The sequence below is a fragment of the Schistocerca piceifrons genome, chromosome 2 (genome assembly GCF_021461385.2).
Source record: "Schistocerca piceifrons isolate TAMUIC-IGC-003096 chromosome 2, iqSchPice1.1, whole genome shotgun sequence".
Taxonomy (NCBI): domain Eukaryota; kingdom Metazoa; phylum Arthropoda; class Insecta; order Orthoptera; family Acrididae; genus Schistocerca; species Schistocerca piceifrons.
The window spans coordinates 46949606-46976333 of NC_060139.1; positions in this window are offsets into that span (position 1 = coordinate 46949606).

The following is a 26728-nucleotide window of genomic DNA, read 5'->3' on the forward strand; positions in this document are numbered from 1 at the left end:
ACGGTTTGACGACGCTGCCAATCTTACACCCGTTTTCGAGACAGTTCTCCGTTTCAGCTGAAAGCGGTCCTGCGCGTGTGCAGATGTAACTGATTAATCTGGAACGAAATTCCCCTTTTCAAAGATACATCCCTTTAACGTTAAAACAGTCCTGGACATCTACATTGCTTCCCTTAGGTAGAGTAGCCACGTCTCCATAATGAGGTTGCAAAAGCGTCCTAATATTTCGACCAACACATGTGTGTGAAAGACGATTTTTCGATTATGAAACTAAATAAATCGCGATTACGTAACAAACGGAGTACGAAAATCTGTGAAATTCTCAGCATCTGTCTGTATTCCGACAGTCTGTACCTGATAAAATTTATATTATGTCCACAGTGTGCCAAAAAATAACTGAATAATACTGAATATCTGTTTTTTGTTTGCGATCTATGATTCTGGGAAGTGTGAAATATAAAACCAAGTCGTATACAGTTAGCCTGAATTGCTATTTAATCGTGGCACGTTCGCATTTCCCCCCTATTCCTCCTCCTCCTCGTGATCAAACAGAGTGGTTTGGTGGTGGGGGAAATGTGCCAGCCAGGCTGTGCACTATATGGCAATCCCGCCAGGGCACAGGTCGTGAGCCGAATTCTTGGCCACCCCTGCTTTAGATGTTATGAAGATCGCTGCCTCGACAAACCTATCATCTCTACGTTTATTTTTGTAGCTCCTTGCGTGGCCGCCTAGGGGCGACAGTGTGTGGAGCTGTGGAGACCTGGTATCCCAGTTACTTTGTAAACAAGGTTTTGACATGGCATCAGCTGCCGAGTAGTTAACAATGCTCACTACCGATTCTGCAGTCTAGATCGCGATTACTTGTATCATGTCAGTTTATTCTGCAGGGTCAACTTCTCGACCCTGTAATGCCAATATCAGTAGCTGCTTCGATTAGAAATTGGTAACACAGATAAGCATGGCGTCCGAACAGCGTCGGATCGTCAGACACACGACCTTGAGATGGAGACACCTTCCCGTTGTGGGATGGTAGATCCTACTCTTGGCTTCTTTTAATTTTTAATTTTAAAGATATGTCATCTGGAAAGATGCATTTCATCTCTTTGTTGTGATGGATCTTATTACAGGAAATTAAAGGGAAAGACCTGGTCCTATAATTTACAGCGTGTTTCGTTCCATATACTTGCAACGAGGAGGGTTTTTAAATGTAGCTCTGTTGCTACACTGATGCTCAGTGCCCGCTAACACAGACAGAAATTTTGCGTTTGCTTAACGTCAGGGTCCAGTAACTTCGATGCTTCGTTGCTTTGCTACTTCTCCTGTCAGTGAAGCCAGGATGCCAACATACCCACTTTGTCGTCAATTTTCTTAACTTTACGTTAATTTGGTAACTAGAGATAGCTCCCAAGCTAGGGTATTTCTTCTACATACTGTCCTTACCATTGGGTAAATACGGGGGAAGATCGTGCAGGGAAAAAAATGATCATCCACCTAACGATGTAACATAGATTAGAAAGTAAAACGGTTTTCTATTGACGGGACGCACAGTTCTTTCAAAACTGCCAAGAATTCTGTGTAAGAATTTCGTAATTACAGACAAGTTTGGTATCTGAGTTGCAGCAGCCCCGGAAGACGCCTTACCGACACCTTAACGAAATAGCCACCAAACCATACTTATAAAAATATAAGCGTGGTATTTACAAAAAGGTGGATGGTGGGGATTAATGTTAGCTGTAACTAAACGGGAAAGACAAACAAAAGAACCGAAGCGTTTAAACTGTTTGAAACTGGCCTCCCACTGTCCCATCATGACGGAACATGCACTCGTGCCTTCCACAGCAAGCTTTGATCCACCTGCTTATTCTAGAAGTATTATCGCAACGGCAAAAATTACTTAAATGCGCAGCTAATAGGCGACTAAGTGTGCGAAAGCTAAACAAAATCAGAAACACATAAAATTGAAACCGAAAGTAGCAATCACTCACCTACACTTTAGTTGCATATCATGTCTTCTAAACGCGAGCCACTGTTTTTATACTGTTCCATCACACAAAAGCTCACTGCCAAATTGAAACGTTACTGACGAGCAAACACGTGGATCTAATTTCTAACACTACTCAGGACAAACTGGGAACAATTGGCGTAGTGTTCGAACCCAGCTGTTGTTCCTCGGAGGAACCAAGCATTGTATGTCTCCCGGCCTTCGAGGTCTCACTACTAGCTCACCCAGACACTACCAATCGAACCCTCACGTCTAGGTTTGCCTCCGCTATGCCCTGAACGCACACGAATACAGAAACTAAAAGATGTTAACATAACTGTTGAAGTAGATACATGTGACATAATAAGGCTCTTTCCAACATTCTGCGGCTTTACAGAAATATTAATTAACTCGAAAAATTAAATAAACAAGAACACTAAATTGTCACATTTGAGTCTCAATACCTCACACTGTACATCTCTCAAGGTGCTGAACCGTGGTAGTACTCAGCTCTTTATAAAATCAAGATTACCATCTCACCACAGTTATTTAAAGAAAATAGGAAGCCCGGAATCATTGGTAATGGACAAGCTTGTGATTGTTTTACAATTTTAATTTGACTCAAAACATACTTTGTTATAAACTTCAATTCGGACATTTGCCCTCTTACTGATGCAATATACAAATTTTGACTTTAACTGAATTACATAAACACGAATAAGAATCATATTTTGCATCCGCAACCAAAAACATAGATAGTAGGCACGGTGAATAATCAATCATAAACAATCGTTCTTGTTTAACGACATCTCAATGGCTAGTAACACTACACACTACCAACTCAAAGTTACACAGTGATATAATTTCACAACTTCACTAAAAAAAAAAAAAAAAAGAAAACAAAGATTCTTAAAGCTTAATAAAACTGAACTGCCCACATAAAGGTCCACATTGAAACATCCTTATACTAAAATTGCCAAGTGGGCCAAACAAGGTCGCAAAACTGGCACACAGGAAAAATAACGTTAAGTGTTGAATAAGAATGGCTAGTAATAACCAGTAAAATAACTTTCAGAAACGCTAATATTAACAAGGTGGCCTCACTTAACTTTAGAGCACAGCGTAAAGGCCCACAGCAGTATTTGGAATGAATAACGCTACGGCCGACAGACAATACGAGCGTTCACTCCCCACGGCTTGTGCACAGACTCACAAGCAGGCGGTATATATTTATATATAGTCCGACCGGCCTCACAATGCGCGGACCTGACAAGTATCCATAACCGCACCGACGCCGGGAAACGAGCAGACTTAACAAATGGCCTGCAGCACAAATAGATTGCATTGAAAACAAGGTCAAATCACAACTACACTGGAATATATCTAAAGCATGCCCCAAATTCTTGTGGAGCAGTACTCTAACAGCTCCCGTCTCCCAGTAAATTAGCAGGAAACTTAGAGATCACTTGCAGTTGCCTTAAGGCACTTTCAACATTAAATAAACATACCAAATGCTGCCTTCATAAATGATTGAACCATTAACTCTACGGCTGCCGGGCGCGTACACAACGGCAACCAGTCCCAAAGCGGTCCCATTTTCAGCCCATATCGCCGTTACATTGCGTCCCCACCCGTCTGTATCCATAGTTATTATTCTTTCCTTGCCGCGTCACGGGCCATCAACGTCAGCAGGTTGCATTCAGTCGTGTGGTGCACAGTGATCTTCATTTTATGGATCAGTGTGCCTTATACGCCGAAACACCATAGAAATTGGTACACCTGCCTAATATCGTGTAGGGGCGCCGCAAGCACGCAGAACTGCCGCAACACGACGTGGCTTGGACTCGACTAATGTCTGAAGTAGTGCTGAGGAAATCTACACCATGAATCCTACAGGCGTTTCCATAAATTTCTTCTGAACAGCACGTTGCAAGGCATCCCAGACATGCTCAGTAGCGTTCATTTCTGGGGAGTTTGGTGGCCCCTGGAAGTGTCTAAGCCCTGAAGAGTGTTCCTGGAGCCACTCTGTAGCAATTCAGGACGTCCGGGATGTCGCATTGTCCTGCTGGAATTGCCCAAGTCCGTCGCAATGCACAACTGGCATGAATGGATGCAGCTGATTACACAGGATGCTTACATGCATGGGCCGGCCGGAGTGTCAGAGCGGTTCTAGGCGCTACAGTCTGGAACCGCGCGACCGCTACGGTCGCAGGTTCGAATCCTGCCTCGGGCATGGATGTGTGTGTTGTCCTTAGGTTAGTTAGGTTTAACTAGTTCTAACTTCTAGGGGACTGATGACCTCAGAAGTTAAGTCCCATAGTGCTCAGAGCCATTTGAACCATATGAGCTTACATACATGTCACCTATCAGAGTCGTATCTAGACGTACCACTAGTCCCATATCACTCCAGATGCTCACACCCCACACCATTACATAGGCTCCACCAGCTTGAACAGTCCCCTGCTGACATGCAGGGTCCATGTATTCATAACGTTGTCTTCACACCCGTCCACGTCCAACCTACAACAAATTAAAACTTGCATGAAAACCACTTACAACACACACTGCACAAATGTTGAGGAACGAAATGAGCAACATCAGCCTCCTTAAAATAGCCACTGTGGAACCAAGTTCAGAAACAACTCCGGCAGCTACCCATGCCACAATAAGTTTAAACAATCTTATTAGTTAAACACAGACTAACTTAGAGCTTGCAAATTACGAGCTGGGAAGCCGTTCAGCGTGAGACGTCAAACCCTCCACAATTTTGCACGTCAAGGCGCCCAGTGGTCGGCACCGAACATCCGACGCGACAAAAGACAAGGGCGGCGAGGCCCATGCACCATGGTTAGGGACGCAGGCTTGTTTTCCACACAAGTTGGCTCGTTGAACGCCGACCGGAGACTCTCCCGTCACACGTTCACCCGGAAAGCGAGACAGCCGGCCAGAGTGGCCGAGCGGTTCTAGGCGCTTCAGTCTGGAGCCGTGCTACCGCGACGGTCGCATGTTCGAATACTGCTTCGGGCATGGATGTGCGTTATGTCCTTAGGTGAGTAAGGATTAAGTAGTTCTAAGTTCTAGGGGTCTGATAAAATATAAATGTCGTGTGACTAGGGCCTCCCGTCAGGTAGACCGTTCGCCGGGTGCAGATCTTTCGATTTGAACCCACTTCGGCGACTTGCGGGTCCATGGGAATGAAATGATGATGATTAAGACAACACAACACCTATTCCCTGAGCCGAGAAAATCTCCGACCCAGCCGGGAATCGAACCCGAACCCGTTGGATTGACATTCTGTCGCGCTGACCACTCAGCTACCGGGGGCGGAGTAGGGGACTGATGATATTAAGTCCCACAGTGCTTAGATAGCGAGACAGCCGAATATCGATATCAGCGATGCCAGTACGAGTAGAACACTCTAGCGCTAGCCGCCACGGCTCAGGTGGACTACTCTATGCTGCCCAAGACATCCTCGGATTATGGAAGATCTGCATATGCGAAGAAGCTTGTGAAATGGTACCCGGTTCCACTGTAAATTTCATGACCAAGGCACCACCGTGATTTCACTATCAAGTTCCTCAAACTACTGTTGACAGTTCCGGGCTTATGACAAGGACAGTTATTCTGCTAGAAGATACCTTGATTTTTGGGCAAGACGTCAACAATGAAGGGATGCAGATGTTCTAGAGTGCCGTTGACGTAGTCTACAGTTGCCATGGTTCCATCGTTTACTACCACAGGGAGCCGTGGAAGCTCAGGTGAACGTTCCCCATAACAGCATATATTGTCCCCAGCGTCCTGAGTCCTCCGTGGTGCGGTAGTTACTTACATGTGCCGTACTTCACTCCATATGTGCACATGATCAATGTTAACATTAATGAGCATTTTTTTACTGGCTACCAGTTTTTAAGTAGAAATTCTTCAAGTTGTTCAGGAGAAATGATTTAAAATTAGTTTTAAAACTCGCTTCTCTACCTTTTTCTCTCTCGTGTTGTAGGTGTCCCACCACTATTCTTCTCAATTTTTGATGGATTATTTACGACGAATTTCATTAGCGAATGTATATGTTGCGACGGATAATTAAAATGCCTATCACATTGAAGAGGTGCCTACACGACGTCCGTGGGTGAACACCACATATAATGTTTAGACCAGCCGTTCGCCTGTATAACGGCGTTTCCGGCGACGACTACTGACCTTATGTAACAACATTCATCTGATCAGGCGGCAGTTCCACTGATCTATGGTACATTTTCGATGATCGAGTGGAATTGTAACTGACGATGCCGTCGAGTCAACATGGGAACACGCAAGGGTCGTTTGTTGCGGAGCCCATGTTCAACGCTCTTGACTGAACGATGCGTCCCGAAACACTAGTGGCTTCTCCATCTTTGTAGTGCCGCCAGGTCTGCCACAAGCCAACTGCCTTTCCCACTGTACAGAGCGGGCATAAACCTAATCTTCACTTCCCGTGATGATGTGCCGACGTCCAACACGTTATTTCCTACTAGTGATTTCACGGTCTTTCAGCAACGCGAGTAGTTCTCGAACAGACAACCAGCTTCGCCGTTTGCGAGATGCTCTCTTTCTCCGGAAAGGGTCATAGTAATATGCCACTTGTCAAAATCGGTTATTTCAGCGGATTTTCCCATTTTCAGCCCATATCGCCGTTACATTGCGTCCCCACCCGTCTGTATCCATAGTTATTATTCTTTCCTTGCCGCGTCACGGGCCATCAACGTCAGCAGGTTGCATTCAGTCGTGTGGTGCACAGTGATCTTCATTTTATGGATCAGTGTGCCTTATACGCCGAAACACCATAGAAATTGGTACACCTGCCTAATATCGTGTAGGGGCGCCGCAAGCACGCAGAACTGCCGCAACACGACGTGGCTTGGACTCGACTAATGTCTGAAGTAGTGCTGAGGAAATCTACACCATGAATCCTACAGGCGTTTCCATAAATTTCTTCTGAACAGCACGTTGCAAGGCATCCCAGACATGCTCAGTAGCGTTCATTTCTGGGGAGTTTGGTGGCCCCTGGAAGTGTCTAAGCCCTGAAGAGTGTTCCTGGAGCCACTCTGTAGCAATTCAGGACGTCCGGGATGTCGCATTGTCCTGCTGGAATTGCCCAAGTCCGTCGCAATGCACAACTGGCATGAATGGATGCAGCTGATTACACAGGATGCTTACATGCATGGGCCGGCCGGAGTGTCAGAGCGGTTCTAGGCGCTACAGTCTGGAACCGCGCGACCGCTACGGTCGCAGGTTCGAATCCTGCCTCGGGCATGGATGTGTGTGTTGTCCTTAGGTTAGGTTTAACTAGTTCTAAGTTCTAGGGGACTGATGACCTCAGAAGTTAAGTCCCATAGTGCTCAGAGCCATTTGAACCATATGAGCTTACATACATGTCACCTATCAGAGTCGTATCTAGACGTACCACTAGTCCCATATCACTCCAGATGCTCACACCCCACACCATTACATAGGCTCCACCAGCTTGAACAGTCCCCTGCTGACATGCAGGGTCCATGTATTCATAACGTTGTCTTCACACCCGTCCACGTCCAACCACTCGATACAATTTGAAACGAGACTCGTCCATCCAGGTAACATGTTTCCAGTCGTCAACAGTCCAATGTCGATCTTGGCGGCCCCAAGCGAGGCGTAAAGCTTTGTGTAGTGGAGTCATTAAGGGTATACGAGTGGGTCTTCGGCTCCGAAAGCCCATATCGATGGTGTTTCGCACGCTGTTGTTGATGGCCCAGCACTGAAATCTGCAGAAATTTGCGGGAAGGTTTCACTTCTGTAACATTAAACGATTCTCTCCAGTCGTCGTTGGTCCCGTTCATGCAGGACCTTTTTCCGGCCGCAACGATGTCGGATATTTGATGTTTTACCGTATTCTGCTTGTTTACATATCTCTGTATATCTATACCAGATTCCTTGGCGTTTCAGTGTATTATGCTATATGGAGCTGTCGAAAGAATTTCTAATGAGGGAGGTACTGAAAACATCTTTAAGCACTTGAAAATGTTTCAGGGTTTAAACTGCAATATTAAATGCTCTAAGGATAATAAGTACTACAGTCGATGGCGATTACGTTAAAGTCATTTGGAAAATTCTACGAGACCGTGCCGCTGTCACAAATACTCTGTAATGATCCATTTTACTGGTTTTTGAGTCTGTGGCTGTGGATTTTATTATTTTCATCTACATCTACATCACTAATCTGCAATTCACATTTAAGTGCTTGGCAGAGGGTTCATCGAACCACAATCATACTATGTCTCTACCATTCCACTCCCGAACAGCGCGCGGCAAAAACGAACACCTAAACCTTTCTGTTCGAGCTCTGATTTCTCTTATTTTATTTTGATGATCATTCCTACCCATGTAGGTTGGGCTCAACAAAATATTTTCGCATTCGGAACAGAAAGTTGGTGACTGAAATTTCGTAAATAGATCTCGCCGCGACGAAAAACGTCTTTGCTTTAATGACTTCCATCCCAACTCGCGTATCATATCTGCCACACTCTCTCCCCTATTACGTGATAACACAAAACGAGCTGCCCTGTTTTGCACCCTTTCGATGTCCTCCGTCAATCCCACCTGGTAAGGACCCCACACCGCGCAGCAATATTCTAACAGAGGACAGCCTTGAGAATTGTACTATTTATCGAGTAATCGAATTCTAACGGATTTCTTTTGGAACTCATGTAGATCACCTCACACATTTCGTTATTTAGCGTCAACTGCCACCTGCCACACCATACAGCAATCTTTTCTAAATCGCTTTGCAACTGATACTGGTCTTCGGATGACCTTACTAGACGGTAAATTACAGCATCATCTGCGAACAACATAAGAGAACTGCTCAGATTGTCACCCAGGTCACTTATATAGATCAGGAACAGCAGAGGTCCCAGGACGCTTCCCTGGGGAACACCTGATATCACTTCAGTTTTACTCGATGATTTGCCGTCTATTACTACGAACTGCGACCTTCCCGACAGGAAATCACGAATCCAGTCGCACAACTGAGACGATACCCCATAGGCCCGCAGCTTGATTAGAAGTCGCTTGTGAGGAACGGTGTCAAAAGCTTTCCGGAAATCTAGAAATACGGAATCAACTTGAGATCCCCTGTCGATAGCGGCCATTACTTCGTGCGAATAAAGAGCTAGCTGCGTCGCACAAGAACAATGTTATCTGAAACCATGCTGATTACGTATCAATAGATCGTTCCGTTCGAGGTGATTCATAATGTTTGAATACAGTGTATGCTCCAAAACCCTGCTGCAAAACCGACGTCAATGATATAGGTCTGTAGTTAGATGGATTACTCCTACTACCCTTCTTAAACACTGGTGCGACCTGCGCAATTTTCCAATCTGTAGGTACAGATGCATCGGTGAGCGAGCGGTTGTATATGATTGCTAAGTAGGGAGCTATTGTATCAGCGTAATCTGAAAGGAACCTAATCGGTATACAATCTGAACCTGAAGACTTGCCCGTATCAAGCGATTTGAGTTGCTTCGCAACCCCTAAGGTATCTACTTCTAAGAAACTCATGCTAGCAACTGTTCGTGTTTCAAATTCTGGAATATTCCATTCGTCTTCCCTGGTGAAGGAATTTCGGAAAACTGCGTTCAATAACTCCGCTTTAGCGGCACAGTCGTCGGTAACAGTACCATCGGCACTGCGCAGCGAAGGTATTGACTGCGTCTTGCCGCTTGTGTACTTTACATACGACCAGAATTTCTTCGGATTTTCTACCAAATTTCGAGACAATGTTTCGTTGTGGAACCTATTAAAGGCATCTCGCATTGAAGTCCGTGCCAAATTTCGCGCGTCTGTAAATTTTAGCCAATCTTCGGGATTTCGCGTTCTTCTGAACTTCGCATGCTTCTTCCGTTGCCTCTGCAACAGCGTTTTGTGTACCACGGAGGATTAGTTCCATCTCTTACCAAATTATGAGGTATGAATCTCTCAATTGCTGTTGCTACTATATATCTGAATTTGAGCCACATCTCGTCTACATTTGCATAGTCAGTTCGGAAGGAATGGAGATTGTCTCTTACGAAGGCTTCTAGTGACACTTTTCCGCTTTTTTAAATAAAATTATTTTGCGTTTGTTTCTGGTGGATTTGGAAGAAAAGGTATTGAGCCTAGCTACAACGACCTTGTGATCACTAATCCCTGTATCAGTCATGATGCTCTCTATCAGCTCTGGATTGTTTCTGGCTAAGAGGTAAAGTGTGTTTTCGAAACTATTTACAATTCGCGTGGGTTCGTGGACTAACTGATCGAAATAATTTTCGGAGAAAGCATTTAGGACAATCTCGGGAGATTTTTCTGCCTACCACCGGTTTTGAACAAGTATTTTTGGCAAATAAATATAGCAACCAGCCACTTGGTTAGGTATTTTCATTTAAGCTAACAAGTGCTTCGGAGTTTCACCTATCTTCGCTTAATGTGATACATATTTTAGTCTTCAATCAGTGCATAGTTACAACATCGACATCTGCTCTGTGCAAAATTACAGTTTTATTTAGCTTCTATATTTTGCGAGTCGTATATTTACGATGTATTGTTGTTTAGGTTTACTTACTTTCTACTGTACATTGCGTTATTCCGATTTTCGCCTTAATCAAAGAGGTCCCAAAACCTTTTAACTTCTATTTTGCACAAAAACAACGTAAGATCCGCCATGCTGCTGACTGAAATCTTCGTTCCATCCTAAAATGCATGTGTGGTCAAAGATTACATTTCGCTTGCAGGTTCCGCTAATTTCAAAGTTGTATTTTGCCCTTACTTACAATATAACTGGAAAGAACTAAAATTGCTTAACATTAATGTGCTGAGGAGTATCCATTGACATTAAATAAATGTATAAGTGGCTGTTTACGTTATATGTTATATTATAAAAGTAATACAGTACATTTCATATAGAAGAACTGACATAACTTTTTACCTTTCTTTCTTTCTTTCTCTCACAGTTGGAATGACATTCATACGTCTTTATTATTTAGAAATTATAGGAAATTTACTGCCTCACCAACACAGTTAGACCGCAATAGACCGGTGATGCTGTATTGTAACATATCACCCCGGACTACAAGTTCGTTATTTACAAACGTCATTAGAACTGTGAAATAAAAAAGAAAATGGAAGAAAGAAGTTACTTTTACTTTTTTAATATATCATATAAACTAAACCGTCAGTAATGCACTTATTTAATAACAATATAGAATACTCACCACATTCGTGTTAAACAGTTTCAGTTCCTCTTACTCATACAGAGAGTATCAGCCAAATTTAGCTTTGACCATGGCAGAACCTGTTAGCAAAATGTAATCTTTGACCATAGATGAATTTTAGAATGTAAAGAAAGACATCAGTCGGCAACATGGAGGATACTGGGCTGTTTTGTGCAAAATAGACGCAAAAAAATTCTGTTCCACATTCATAATGGCGAAAATCGGAACAACAACCATCAGGGTCGAAAGTAAGTACACATAAATAACAATACGTAGTAAATATACAACTCGCGAATTGTAGCAGCCAAGCAAAATGGTTATTTTGCACAGGGCAGCTGCAGCATCCAATTTGCTGTCGATGTTGTATTTGTTGTTGTGGTCTTCAGCCCTGAGACTGGTTTGATGCAGCTCTCCATCCTACTCTATCCTGTGCAAGCTGCTTCATCTCCCAGTACCTACTGCAGCCTACATCCTTCTGAATCTGCTTAGTGTATTCGTCTCTTGGTCTCCCTCTAAGATTTTTACCCTCCACGCTGCCCTCCAATACTAAATTGGTGATCCTTTGATGCCTCAGAACATGTCCTACCCTTCTTCTTGTCAAGTTGTGCCACAAACTCCTCTTCTCCCCAATTCTATTCAATACCTCTTCATTAGTTATGTGATCTACCCACCTAATCTTCAGCATTCTTCTGTGGCACCACATTTCGAAAGCTTCTATTCTCTTCTCGTCTAAACGATTTATCGTCCATGTTCCACTTCCATACATGGCTACACTCCATACAAATACCTTTAGAAACGATTTCCTGACATTTAAATCTATACTCGATGTTAACAAATTTCTCTTGTTCAGAAACGCTTTCCTTGCCATTGCCAGTCTATATTTGATATTCTCTCTACTTCGACCATCATCGGTTATGTTGCTCCCCAAATAGCAAACCTCCTTTACTACTTTAAGTGTCTCATTTCCTAATCTAATTCACTCAGCATCACCCGACTTAATTCGACTACATTCCATTATCCACGTTTTGCTTTTGTTGATGTTCATCTTATACCCTCCTTTCAAGACACTGTCCATTCCGTTCAACTGCTCTTCCAAGTCCTTTGCTGTCTCTGACAGAATTACAATGTCATCAGCGAACCTCAAAGTTTTTATTTCTTCTCCATGGTTTTTAATACCCACTCCGAACTTTTCTTTTGTTTCCTTACTGCTTGCTCAATATACAGATTGAATAGCATCGGGGAGAGGCTACAAGCCTGTCTCACTCCCTTCCCAACCACTGCTTCCCTTTCATGTCCCACGACTTATAGCTGCCATCTGGCTTCTGTACAAATTGTAAATAGCCTTTCGCTCCCTGTATTTTACCACCTTCAGAATTTGGAACAGAGTATTCCAGGCAACATTGTCAAAAGCTTTCTCTAAGTCTACAAACGCTAGAAACGTAGGTTTGCCTTTCAAATGGCTCTGAGCACTATGGGACTTATCTTCTGAGGTCATCAGTCCCCTAGAACTTAGAACTACTTCAACCTAACTAACCTAAGGACTTCACACACATCCATGCCCGAGGCAGGATTCGAATCTGCGACCGTAGCGCTCACGCGGTTCTGGACTGTAGCGCCTAGAACCGCTCGGCCACCCCGGCCGGCTGCCTTTCCGTAATCTAGTGTCTAAGATAAGTTGTAGGGTCAGTATTGCCTCACGTGTTCCAACATTTCTACGGAATCCAAACTGATCTTCCCCGAGGTCGGCTTCTACTAGTTTTTCCATTCGTCTGTATTTATGTACTGTTTGAAGACTCAAATATGAATTACCAACAGAAAATAGGTGAATCCCCAGAACACGCATTAGCTTAAATGAAGATAGGTAACAAAGCGGACAGTTGTTGGTTGTATTTATTAAATTAAAATACAGTTATGTATTTTAGCTCTTACTTCATGGTGCCTTTATCACGTAACGAGGCAACGATAAAGCGACTTCCTTTGTGTCCACGGCACCGATATAATTGACGTGGAGTATTGCTTGCATGCAATAGCTAACTGAAGAAAACTTGGTGACAAAGGTATACAGTTTTCTTTCTTTCTGTCACTTCCAATAATTAGTGTAAGTATGCTATCACCAATGAGGCAGAGTGTTAGAAAAACTGTGTTAGATTACTCTTTTCTCAGTACCATTACTTTCTACGTCATTCGTTCGAAATGCTGTAGGAGACAGCAGAAGAATAAATCACGTTACTGCCGAGAAGCGGTGGCGAGGTCCCTTACGGGCGGTGACGCGTTACCGAAAGCAGCGCGTCTCGTGAGCTGGCCGCTGTGTTGGCGGCGGTGCGTGGCACACCTTGGCCGGCGTCGTCGGCGGCGGCGGCGCTGTCTCATCGTCGTACTGCGCCTGCAGAGTTAAGGTCCCACGTCCGTTCACCCTCGCGCGCGCCTATTTCTGAAACGTTTATGCAGTTGCCAAAACTGCCGCGCCCGATGCGGGCAGGCTGCTTATGTAAAGCGCGCGCCTCTTTGTGGCCGAGATTAAAAGCGAGGTGTGTCAGCCACTCTGTTTCCTTCTGGCGGCCAATTTATGATACCCGCGGGATCTACGCACGCCACTCCAGATTCACTTTTGCGCGCGCCGACACTGTGGCAAAGCAACCGTAAACACTCCTCTTCTGCGACAGACACCGTTATACAGCACTCTGCGGCGTAAATATTTTAGGACGAATAAGAATACTTATTTTAAGCCTCCTGTGACAGCACGACTTAGGGAATAAACGCCCCCCTTCATATTTGTGGCACTGTACGCCGTTCCACAGCACTGCAGTTACGGCAGCTTAGCTGCTTTTCTTTCCCTCTCTTTTTCGTTAGCGTATTTAACAGTTATCTTCTTCTACATTTACGTGTGTACTACGAAAAGCAACACGCAGGGCGTATCAGAGGAAATATGGCACTAATATTATCGATTTCCTGCCCTGTTCTGTTCATGTACTAAATAATGGAAAAATGGCTGCCTGTAGGCCTATGCCTTTGTACACCGCCTAAATTCTCCTGTTCTCCAGATCCTTACACGAGAGACGCACTGAGGTGACAACAGTCATGCGATAGTGATATGCATATATATACCTGATGATCAAAAAGTCAATATAAATTTGAAAACTTAATAAATCACGGAATAATGTAGATAGAGAGGTAAACATTCACACACATGCTTGGAATGACATGGGGTTTTATTAGAACAAAAAAAAAACATATTGCTAGGCCCGTGAAAGATCTCTTGCGCGCGTCGTTTGGTGATGATCGTGTGCTCAGCCGCCACTTTCGTCATGCTTGGCCTCCCAGGTCCTCAGACCTCAGTCCGTGCGATTATTGGCTTTGAGGTTACCTGAAGTCGCAAGTGTATCGTGATCGACCGACATCTCTAGGGATGCTGAAAGGCAACATCCAACGTCAATGCCTCACCATAACTCCGGACATGCTTTACAGTGCTGTTCACAACATTATTCCTCGACTACAGCTATTGTTGAGGAATGATGGTGGACATATTGAGCATTTCCTGTAAAGAACATTATCTTTGCTTTGTCTTACTTTGTTATGCTAATTATTGCTATTCTGATCAGATGAAGCGCCATCTGTCGGACATTGTTTGAACTTTTGTATTTGTTTGGTTCTAATAAAACCCCATGTCATTCCAAGCATGTGTGCCAATTTGTACCTCTCTCTATCTACATTAATCCGTGATTTAATCAGTTTTAAATTTTGTACTGACTTTTTGATCACCCGGTATATATACAGGGTGAGTCACCTAACATTACCGCTGGATATATTTCGTAAACCACATCAAATACTGACGAATCGATTCTACAGACCGAACGTGAGGAGAGGGGCTAGTGTAATTGTTTAATACAAACCATACAAAAATGCACGGAAGTATGTTTTTTAACACAAACCTACGTTTCTTTAAATGGAACCCCGTTAGTTTTGTTAGCGCATCTGAACCTATAAACAAATACGTAATCAGTGCAGTTTGTTGCATTGTAAAATGTTAATTACATCCGGAGATATTGTAACCTAAATTTGACGCTTGAGTACCACTCCTCCGCTGTTCGATCGTATCGGAGAGCACAGAATTACGTATGGATCCAAAGGGAACGGTGATGGATCTCAGGCACAAAGAGGCTGGGGCAGCAAATTACGTCCACATGCTAACACCTTTTTATTGGTCTTTTTCACTGACGCACATGTACATTACCATGAGGGGTGAGGTACACGTACACACGTGGTTTCCGTTTTCAATTACGGAGTGGAATAGTGCGTGTCCCGACATGTCAGGCCAATAGATGTTCAATGTGGTGGCCATCATTTGCTGCACACAATTGCAATCTCTGGCGTAATGAATGTCGTACACGCCGCAGTACATCTGGTGTAATGTCGCCGCAGGCTGCCACAATACGTTGTTTCATATCCTCTGGGGTTGTAGGCACATCACGGTACACACTCTCCTTTAACGTACCCCACAGAAAGAAGTCCAGAGGAGTAAGATCAGGAGAACGGGCTGGCCAATTTATGCGTCCTCCACGTCCTATGAAACGCCCGTCAACATCCTGTCAAGGGTCAGCCTAGTGTTAATTGCGGAATGTGCAGGTGCACCATCATGGTGATACCACATACGTCGACGGGTTTCCAGTGGGACATTTTCGGGCAACGTTGGCAGATCATTCTGTAGAAACGCGATGTTTGTTGCAGCTGTTTGGGCTCCTGCAATGAAGTGAGGACCAATGAGGTGGTCGCCAATGATTCCGCACCATACATTTACAGTCCACGGTCGCTGTCGCTCTACCTGTCTGAGCCAGCTAGGATTGTCCACGGACCAGTAATTCCGTAGATTCACTGCCCCGTGGTTTGAGAAACCCGCTTCATCGGTAAACAGGTAGAACTGCAACGCATTCTCTGTTAACGCCCATTGACAGAATTGCACTCGATGATTAAAGTCATCACCATGTAATTGCTGATGCAGCGACACATGAAACGGGTGAAAGCGGTGACGATGCAGTATGCGCATGACACTACTTTGACTCAGTCCACCGGCTCTCGCAATGTCTCGTGTACTCATGTGTGGGTTCATGGCAACAGCAGCTAACACACCAACTGCACCCGCTTCTCCTGTGACGGGCCTGTTACGGACCCGTTTGCGTGCTACGACCATACCTGTTGCAGACAGTTGGCGGTAGATGTTTTGCAATGTGCGGCACGTTGGATGCTCTCCGTCCGGGTACCGTTCTGCATACACCCTGCAGGCTTCAGCTGCATTTCGTCGGCACTCGCTATAGATGAGTATCATCTCCGCCTTTTCAGAGTTCGAATACACCATGGTCACAGTTCCTACAACACTACACTATCGCAGACGTCTGGTAACACGGTGTACTACAGTTGGTCTGCGTGCGGAGACGAATGCAGAATAACAGCAGCAAGCGCTACATGCGGACACTGCGACAGCTAGACCAAACCACAGCAGTGCACTACAGCCACACTCGTAAACACGGTCGTCATCGTAAACATGTCCCTGCAGGTGCTGCTCGCCGACCGTGGCCCGTGTTTGTTACAACACGCAACTGAACGTCGGAGGTTTCAAGTGTCAACTTTAGGTTACAGTATCTCCGGATATAATTAACATTTCACTATGCAACAAACGGCACTGATTACGTATTTGTTTATATGTTCAGATGTGCTAACAAAACTAACGGGGTTCATTTTAAAAATACGTAGGTTTGTGTTAAAAATACATACTTCCGTGCATTTTTGTATGGTTTGTATTAACCAATTACACTAGCCCCTCTCCTTACGTTTGGTCTGTGGAATCGGTTCGTCAGTATTTGATGTAGTTTACGAAATATATCCAGCGGTAACGTTAGGTGACTCACCCTGTATATATAATGCGGTACTATCGCGCACACAAGGTAGCCTATAAAAAGAGCAGAGCATTGACTGATCTGTCAGGTGGTTCATGCGAAAAGGTTTCCGACGTAACTGTGGTCGCACGATGGGAATTAGCAGATTCTGAACGCGGAATGGTAGTTGGAGCTAGAGGCATGACCATTCAATTTCGAAAATAGTTGGGGAATTCAATATTCCGAGCTCCACATTGTTAAGAGCATGCCGAGAATACCAAATTTCAGACATTACGTCTCACCATGAGCAACGCAGTGATCGACGGCATTCACTTAACGACCGAGAGCAGCGGCGTCTGCGTAGACCTGTCAGTGCTAACAGAAAAATGAGCTAACCTGTCCGCGGCCAGTAGTCTCCTGGTTAGCTTTGCTGTCCCTGGGTCCCGGGTTCGATTCCCGGCAGGGGTCGGGGATTTTTCTCCACCCGGGAACTGGGTTTTTGTGTTGCCCCAATCATTTCATCATCATTCATGACCTGGTGAGACTAGAAAGTGAAGAGATTAGGAATTTGTACGGGCGCTGACAGCAACGCCGTTGAGCACCCCACAAACCAAAATCGTCGTCGTCATCATCATGTACCAATAAAAGAAATGAGTGTGGGACGGCGAACGTATCGATTAGGACAGTGCGGCGAAATCTGTCGTTAACAGGCTATGGCAGCAGATGACCCACGATAGTGACTTTGACGTTGCCTGCAATGCCTCTCTTGTGGTCGTGACCATAATGGTGGCTCCACAATGGTATGGGCTGCGTTTACGTTGAATTGTCTGGGTCCTCTGATCCAACTGAACCGATCAGTGACTGGAAACTGGCTACTTGGAGGCCATCTGCAACCATTCATGGACTTCATGTTCCCAAACAACGATGAAATTTTTATGGATGACAATGCGTCATATCAGAAGGCCTCAGTTGTTGGTGATTGGTTTGAGGAACATTTTCGACAGTCCGAGCGAATAATTTGCTCACCCTCATCGCCCAACATGAATCCTACGGAAACCGTTTATGAGACATAATGGAGATGTCATCTCATGCACAAAATCCTTGCACCGGCAACATTTCCGTAATTATGGACAGTTATAGAGCTCAATTAAGGACAGCTATAGAGTTAGCACTGGTCAATATTTCTGCAGAGGATTTACAAAGAGTTTTCTAATCCATGTCATGTCGAGAAAAATGAGTTCCGACACGATATTAGGATGTATTCTATGACTTTTGTTACCTCGGTCTACTCTGATGTTAGTTTAATATTCGCAGTCTCCTTTGACTTTACAGGAAATGGACAAAAATATGGAAACATCAAAAACGTGACACATTACCATGCCTATTAAGGTGTAGGAAACATGCTTGCATTCAAAACATATTCCTGTCGTCTCGAAATCTATAAATACAGGTCCAGCTCTTTTCCAAGTGAATTTTTTACCATTCATCCTGGAAAATAGTGGAAATTTCAGGTAACGGCGATGGAGGTGGATAGCTATCAAGAAATCCTTCTCTCCAAAATAGACAATGTCAGGTTAATAATATCATCTAGTGCCTGCGATGGACAGTGGAGATGCGACAATTCATCATCGTGTTAACGAAACCAATCCTGAATGGTGCGAGCTGTGTGAACAGGGGCCCTGTCGATTTGGAACACAGCATCACCATTTAGGAACAAACATTATACCGTGGGATAGATCTGGTCAGCCAAAATGGTCAAATAAACCCTGACAGTAATAACGACCTTGCAGAGTACCATGGAGCCCATGGAATACCACCATGTTTCACTGTTGGGACGTAAACTCGTCCAGAAGCTGGAAAAGTGTGAAATAAGATATCCGACCAAATCAGATTTTTCCATTACACCATAGTCCAGTGTTCATGGTCTCGACACCACATTTCCCTATTACGCACGTTTACATCACTGATGAGTGGTTTCGGGATACCATCTCTCCCCGCAGTTCCCTGCTTATAGCGTTACGTTCGCGCTGTTTTGGTACTGACAGCGTTCCCAAATGCGACATTCAGTTCTGCACTGACTTTTTCAGTTGACGTCCTTTTGTTTTTCGTCACAGTCCTCTTCAACGATGTCAACACACACTTCGGTCTGCGTTGTGACTAAGCGAATAATGTTTTTCCTCTTTCCCTGTATGCGGTACACGCTTCGATACCATGCCTCTTCAATCAAAAAATGGTTCAAATGGCTCTGAGCACTATGGGACTTAACTCCTGACGTCATCAGTCCCCTACAACTTGGAACTACTTAAACCTAACTAACACACATCCATGCCCGAGGCAGGATTCGCACCTGCGACCGCAACGGTCGCGCGGTTCCAGACTGTAGCGCCTAGAACCGCTCGGCCACCTCGGCCGGCCCTCTAAATCACCAAGCACTTCAGCTACCTTGTATAAAGGTTACCATGCGAGGTACCGGGGTTGCGAAGACTTTGTGCCTTTTTAATTCCGGCGAATCTTGCGTGACAACTGAACATGCAATCGGCCCCCCTCCTTACCTACCACCTAATTTATTATGTGCACAATGGTAACGAAAAGAATTGATGATGGACCCTGCTAGTTGGTAAAATAAGGAGAGCACACTCACAACAATTCAATAAAAAAATCATTATCTACTCAGTAAAGGAAAAGGGAGTTTTGTCACAATAAACGACAGGAAATGGGATTCTGTATCTATCTATGAAATGATATGGAGATTAAATATTACAATGTGATTTCTTATAAATCAGAACACACACAAAGGTACTTGATTGTCAATACAAACAGTAGGCTAAAGGGTAGGTTATACTGAACTAATAGGAGAATAAGAGTTGGCTCGTGAACAAGGGGCACTTACTCCCTGTGATGTAGTAGATCAAAGATAATGACTGGATGTCCTAATGAATCAAATGCTACTCCCCCGACTGTAATGCAGTATTGCGATTAGTAGTGACAGCTCAAATGGGATCACATGGAAAAAAATTCAAGGTTGACTTGTTGCAAAGCGAGCACACGTGCTGCTGAGGGAAAGAAATGGCTCTGAGCACTATGGGACTTAACTTCTAAGGTCATCAGTCCCCTAGAACTTAGAACTACTTAAACCTAACTGACCTAAGGACATCGCACTCATCCATGCCCGAGGCAGGATTCGAACCTGCTAACGTAGCGGTCGCGCGGTTCCAGACTGTAGCGCCTAGAACCGCTCGGCCACCCCGGCCGGCTGCTGCTGACGACTTCGGTATAAAATTGATAGGTCTTACAATGCCGGAGCCGTAAAATACTTTACCAGTCCTGAAACCTGCAGCTCGGTTGTTAAGGATCGAGTCACAATTCAGCCGAGCCGGCCGCGGTGGTCTAGCGGTTCTAGGCGCTCAGTCCGGAACCGCGAGACTGGTACGGTCGCAGGTTCGAATCCTGCCTCGGGCATGGATGTATGTGATGTCCTTAGGTTAGTTAGGTTTAACTAGTTCTAAGTTCTAGGGGACTAATGACCTCAGAAGTTGAGTCCCATAGTGCTCAGAGCCACAATTCAGCCGACAACGGACGATTCCACCGACGACCTACTTCGTCCAGCTCGCACGATCAATTCAAACAATGCTACAGATATGACCGCGGTTTCCCTGTCGTCGACCGCATCTTCCTTGTTCGAAGGAAAGTATAAATGTAATTGTTTCATACTAAGAATGTCTTTTTCTTAAGGCACCACTCCCCCCTTGCACGCCATTCCCGACCCTCCTGAGGGTCTCGGCCCACAGTTTGAGAACCACTGCTCTAGCCATTTGTGCGATTTACTTTTCAGGCGCACTTTACCTTCGCGGAACATGCAGAACGGATATAAATATTCAATTCAGCTTACCTAATACTGATTTTTACATAATCGTCAAATTTCATATCGCTCCTTAGTGTCATCCGTAGACACATACTATTTGGCACGTTCAAGATGTTCACCACTAATCTTGTAATCCGACAGAACTTGGGATTTCTTTTCACAATAGGCACTATCTTCATTTTATCGCCATATACCCGCCCTAAAAGCCGTGCATGTTAAGGGCATCTTTGCGATTCGGGAAGACTAGCCTGACCCACACGAAATCCGTCTTTCGGATTAACAACAGCTGCTGATCCAACCAGCCCGTATTAATGTGTTTTTAAGCAGTTTTCTACTAGGTGAATATCGTTACGTACGCATTTAGGCGCTGTAAGAATATTTGCACATAGGATTAACTCTGGACAGACGGATGGGCTAAGCAGATCCCGTCCTGGAGGGAAAAGAGACTGATGACCTTTGATATTTATTGAAACCCGTAACCACCAGCAGCGTTCATCGACATACAGAGAGAGCTGTCATTCATTACATCAAGCGAGAAAGATGTCCAAGCCGGCCGGTGTGGCCGAGCGGTTCTAGGCGCTTCAGTCTGGAACTGCGCGACCGCTACGGTTGCAGGTTCGAATCCTGTCTCGGGCATGGATGTGTGTGATGTCCTTAGGTTAGTTAGGTTTAAGTAGGTCTAAGTTCTAGGGGACTGATGACCTAAGCTGTTAAATCCCATAGTGCTCAGAGCCATTTGAAAGATGTCCAAGTCTTCCTGATTTTCCTTACGATCGTCAAATGACGATACTTCTGTCTAGACAACTGCGTCAGTGAACCTCTTATAGAGTTGCTGATCCTATCAGATAAATCAGCTATGCATATTGAGAGTGGTACATGTCCTGTTACCATTCCTTTGGGAACAGTCGATGTTACTTTCGTTTCTGTACAACATGCGCCGTCCAGTAAAACTTATCAGATTCTTTTGGTCAAATATTCAAGAACCCCATGTCATACTGTCGAAGATACTACGCATGATCGTACACCAAGTAGTAATCGACTATGTAACATAGTGTCGAACACCTTACGGAAGTCTAGGAACATCCAGTCTACCTGTTCACTTATATCTATTGTTTTTATAGTCGAGTAATCATACACGACCGACTGCTCGTTGAAATATACGCACCTAAAGGCTGGAACGTTGCACAAGTCACACCAATACCCAAGAAAGGAAATAGAAATAATCAGCTGAATTACAGACCCACGCCACTAACGTCAATTGGTAGTAGGATTTTCGAACATATATTGTGTTCGAACATTATGAATCACCTCGAAGAAAACGATTTATTGACAAATAGCAAACACGGATTCAGAAAATAACATTCTTGTGAAACACACCTAGCTGTTTATTCGCACGAAGTAATGAGTTCTATTGACAGAGGATGTCAAATTGATTCCATACTTCTAGATTCCCAGAAGTCTTTTGACACCGTTCTTCACAAGCGACTTCTAATCAAACTGCGTGCCTACGGAGTTGTGCGGCAGGGTTCCTGTTCTGTGAGAAAAGGTCACGGAGTAAAACAGAAGTAAAATCTGTCGTTCCCCAAGGAAGTGTTATGGATCCTCTGGCGTTCCTGATCTACGTAAGTGATTCACCAGACAATCTGAGTAGCCCTCTAGATGGTTAGTAGATGATACTGTCACTTATCGTCTTATAGTCGTCAGACGATCAAAACAAATGGTAAAACGATTCAGACAAAATATATGTACGGTGCGAAAAGAGGCAATTGACTCTATGTATTGAAAGGTGTGAAGTCGTCCACATGCGTACTGAAACGAATCCACTAAATTTCAATGAATTAAAGAAATCTAATGGCTGTGAATTCAGCTAAATACTTAGGGATTAAAGTTACGAATAACTTCAATTTGAACCCTCACATATATAATTTTGTGCGTAAAGCAAACCAAAGACTGTGATTTATTGGTAGAACACTTAGAAAATGCTATAGGACTACTAAAGAGACTGGTTATACTACTCTTGTCCTCCGTCTTCTGGAGTAATGCTGTGGGATGAGATAGAATCGATGGAGGACATGGAAAAAATTTGAAGGAAGCCAAATCGTTTTCCTATCGCGAAATTGGAGACAGAGTGCTACGGATATGGTACGCGAACTGGGGTGGTAATCATTAAACCAAAGGCGTTTTTCGTTGCGGCGCGATCTTCTCATGAACACTCTCAGTAACACTCTTTCTCGTCAGACTGTGAAAACATATGGTTGGCGCCCATCTACATAGAGAGGAACGATTATCATTATAAAATCAGTGCTCACGCGGAAAGATCTGAATGTTCGTTTTTCCCGCGTTGTTGAAAGTGGAATCGCAGAGAAATTGCTTGGAGGTGGTTCCATGAACCCTCTTCTTCTTCAGTAGCTCTACAGCCCTTGGTGAGCCTTGGCTTCTTCAACAATTTTCCTCCACACTTCTCGGTTATTTGCTGCTCTTTTCCACCCCCGGACTCCCATATTGCTGATATCCATTATTACCTCATCGATCCATCTTCTTCTAGGTCTCCCTTTTCGCCTAACTGAATGGATCATACCTTTCATCATTTTCTTTGGAATTCTATCCTCTGCCATTCTCTCCAAGTGTCCTAGCCATCGTATTCGCTGTGATTTAACAAATTTTACTATGTCCCTGCCTTGTATTAACTCCTGTAATTCAGCGTTGTAGGGTATTCTCCAGCCTTCTTCCTCCCTTATTGGCCCATAGATTTTGCGTAGTATTTTCAGCTCAATGCTTCTTAGAGCATTTTTATCGTGTTCTGTCAACGTCCATACCTCTGAGCCGTATGTGATAACTGGGCGGACTAGGGAATTATATATTAGCAATTTAGTTTTCCTTGTAACAAGGCTACATTTGGAAAGCTGCATATTTGCAAAGTAAGCTCTGTTTCCTGCTTGTATTCTTTCCCTTATAGCCTTTCCAATACTGTTATCATTTGTTATTAGGGCTCCCAAGTAGTTAAAGGAGGACACTCCATTGAAACATTTCCCATTGATGTTTAGGTTTTTAGGGGTTCTTCTGGCCTCAGTATGTGACATTACCATATATTTTGTTTTGTTTACATTTACTATGAGGCCAATTTTTAAGGCTTCTGTTTCCATTGCCCGGTATGTTTCTAGGAGTGTATTGGTATTTCTTCCTACTATAGCAATGTCCCATGAACCCTCTACCAGGCACTTAATTGTGAATTGTAGTAATCATGTAGACTTAGGTGTGTAGACAGATTAATTTTCGAGGAAGGTTTGTGTATGTAATTTAGAAGTGTTTCGTGCGAACTGGATTAACTGTGACGAATTAAATACCCTCGCCCCAGAGAAAAAAAGCCCGTTATTATCACTGAATGGCAGAACTTGAAGTCATGGTGACTCGATGGCCTGGCGTTATTACGCGGCAGAGGTATTTCGTTGTGATTTTACGTTGTTGTGGGTGCTTCGTTGTGAATTTGTGGGACAGAGGTCCTTCGCATCAACGCTGCATGCCAGAGTGCGTTTCATACAAGTGTTGTATAGCATTGTGTGCATCACACCATTATTGCATGGCAGAGGGTGCTTCTCATCGGTGCTAAGTTGCACAGGGTGCTTTGTACCAATGCTGCAAGGCAGATGGCGCTTAGTACCATGCTGCGCGACTAGGAGTGCTCCATACCGTTTGTGAATGGCAGAAGGTGCTTCTTACCAATATTGTGTGGCAAAGTGTGCTTGGTACCGATGTGTGTGCTTCGTAGTGATGTTACACTAGGAAATGCTATAAAGGGTCACACAGAAAATGCGGCTCACACCGAACTGGTGCTGGATCCGGGCAACCGGCAAGTAGTCACAGCTCGCACTGAATTCTGCTGTGGCCAAGTGGACAGTGCCGTGGGCCGGTTGGCGAACGTAGCTCGTGGCGAACTGGCGCTGCAGTCGGGGTGGTGGTGGGGGGGGGGGGGGGGGGGGCACCGAGAGGCAAGGTAGTTCCTACCTCCCATCACTGCCATGACATGTCACTCCAAACAACCAAGTATGGAACAGCTGCTTCTAATACTGGATCCCCTATCTCTTCCCTGTCGATTCCTGTTTCTTCTTCTATCACGTCATAATACAAATCCTTACCCTCATAGAGGCCTTCAATGCGCGTTTCTGAACAGTCCGATCCCTCATCCGCATATCACAGTGGGATTCTCCCTGCACTCTCCATGTTACCACCCGTGTTTTTAATATCACCGAACGCTGTTTTGACTTTCCTACATGCTCATTCAATCCTTCCGTCAAACTTTTCTTTTTCAATTTCTTAATATTTTTCGTGCAGCCATTTCCACTTACTTTGCTGCACTTCTTATTTGCGAGTATTTCATACGTAAGTGACTTGCATTTCTACACTCCTGAATTTGCCAGATCATTTTTGTACTTCTTTCTTTCGTCGGTCAACTATTTCTTGTGTTACCCACGGTTTCCTCGCAGTTCTTCCTTGTTCATTCGTGTTTATTTCCAACTTCTGTGATTTCCGTTTTTAGATATGTCTATTCATCTTTAAGTGAACTGCTTACAGAGCTATTCATTATCGCAGTATCTACAGCCTCAGAGAATTTCAAGCGTAGCTCTTCATGCCTTCGAACTTCCATACCCCACTTCCTTGCGCACTGATTCTTCCTGATTAGCATCTCCAACTTCATCCTACTATTCGTGATTACTAAATTGTGATCGGAATTTGTATCTGCTCTTGGATATGCCTTGCAATCCAATATTTGGTTCCGCAATCTCTGCCTGAGCATGATTTAATCTAACTGGAATCTTTCCGTATCTCCTAGTCTCTTCCATGCAGACCACCTCCTCTTTTGATTGATGAACCGAGTGTTTGCTATTACTTGTTGAAACTTATAGCAGAACTCAATCTTTCTCCTCTCTCATTCCTTCTGCCAAGCCCATATTCTCCCTCGTAGCCCATATTTTCTCACCAAGTCCATATTCTCCCGTACCCCGTTCTACTAATCCTTCCCCCACAACCGCATTCCAATCTTCCGTGAATATTAGATCTTCATCTCCCGTTACGTGCTGAGTCACCATTTCAATATCTAATATACTGTCTCTATCTCTTCATCTTCTGCTTGCAACGTCGGTATGTATACCTAAAATATTGTTGTAGATGTTAATATGTTGTCGATTCTGATGAGAATAATCCTACCACTGAAATGTTCATAGTAACTCATTATTTGCTCAATCTTCTTATACATAAGAGAACTACTCCTTTTGCACCATTTTCTGCTGCTGTTATATTACCCTGTACTCGTCTGATTACAAGTCCTTGTCTTCTTTCCATTCCATATCACTGACCTCCACTATATCTAGATTGAGCTTTCGCCTTTTCTAACTTCCCTACTACCTTCAAACATCTTACATTCTATGCCACGACTAGTAGAACATTACCCTTTGATTGGTTATTCAATCTTTTCATCCTTGTCACGTTACCCTTGCCAGTTTCCTCCCGGAGGTCAGACTGGGGGACTAGTGTGGAATCTTTCGCCAATGGAGAGATCATCATGACACTTTTCCAGGTAAAGGTCTCATTTCCTATGCATAAAACTTGTATGTCTTTAATGTAATGGTTTCCATTGCCTTCCGCATCATCCTCCCTTTTAACATCGCCGATTCCTCCGCCATTTAGGGTCAGTTTCATATCCCAAGGGCATAAGATTGTCCTGAACCTTCGTCCACTCCTTCGCCCTCATTGACGAGGC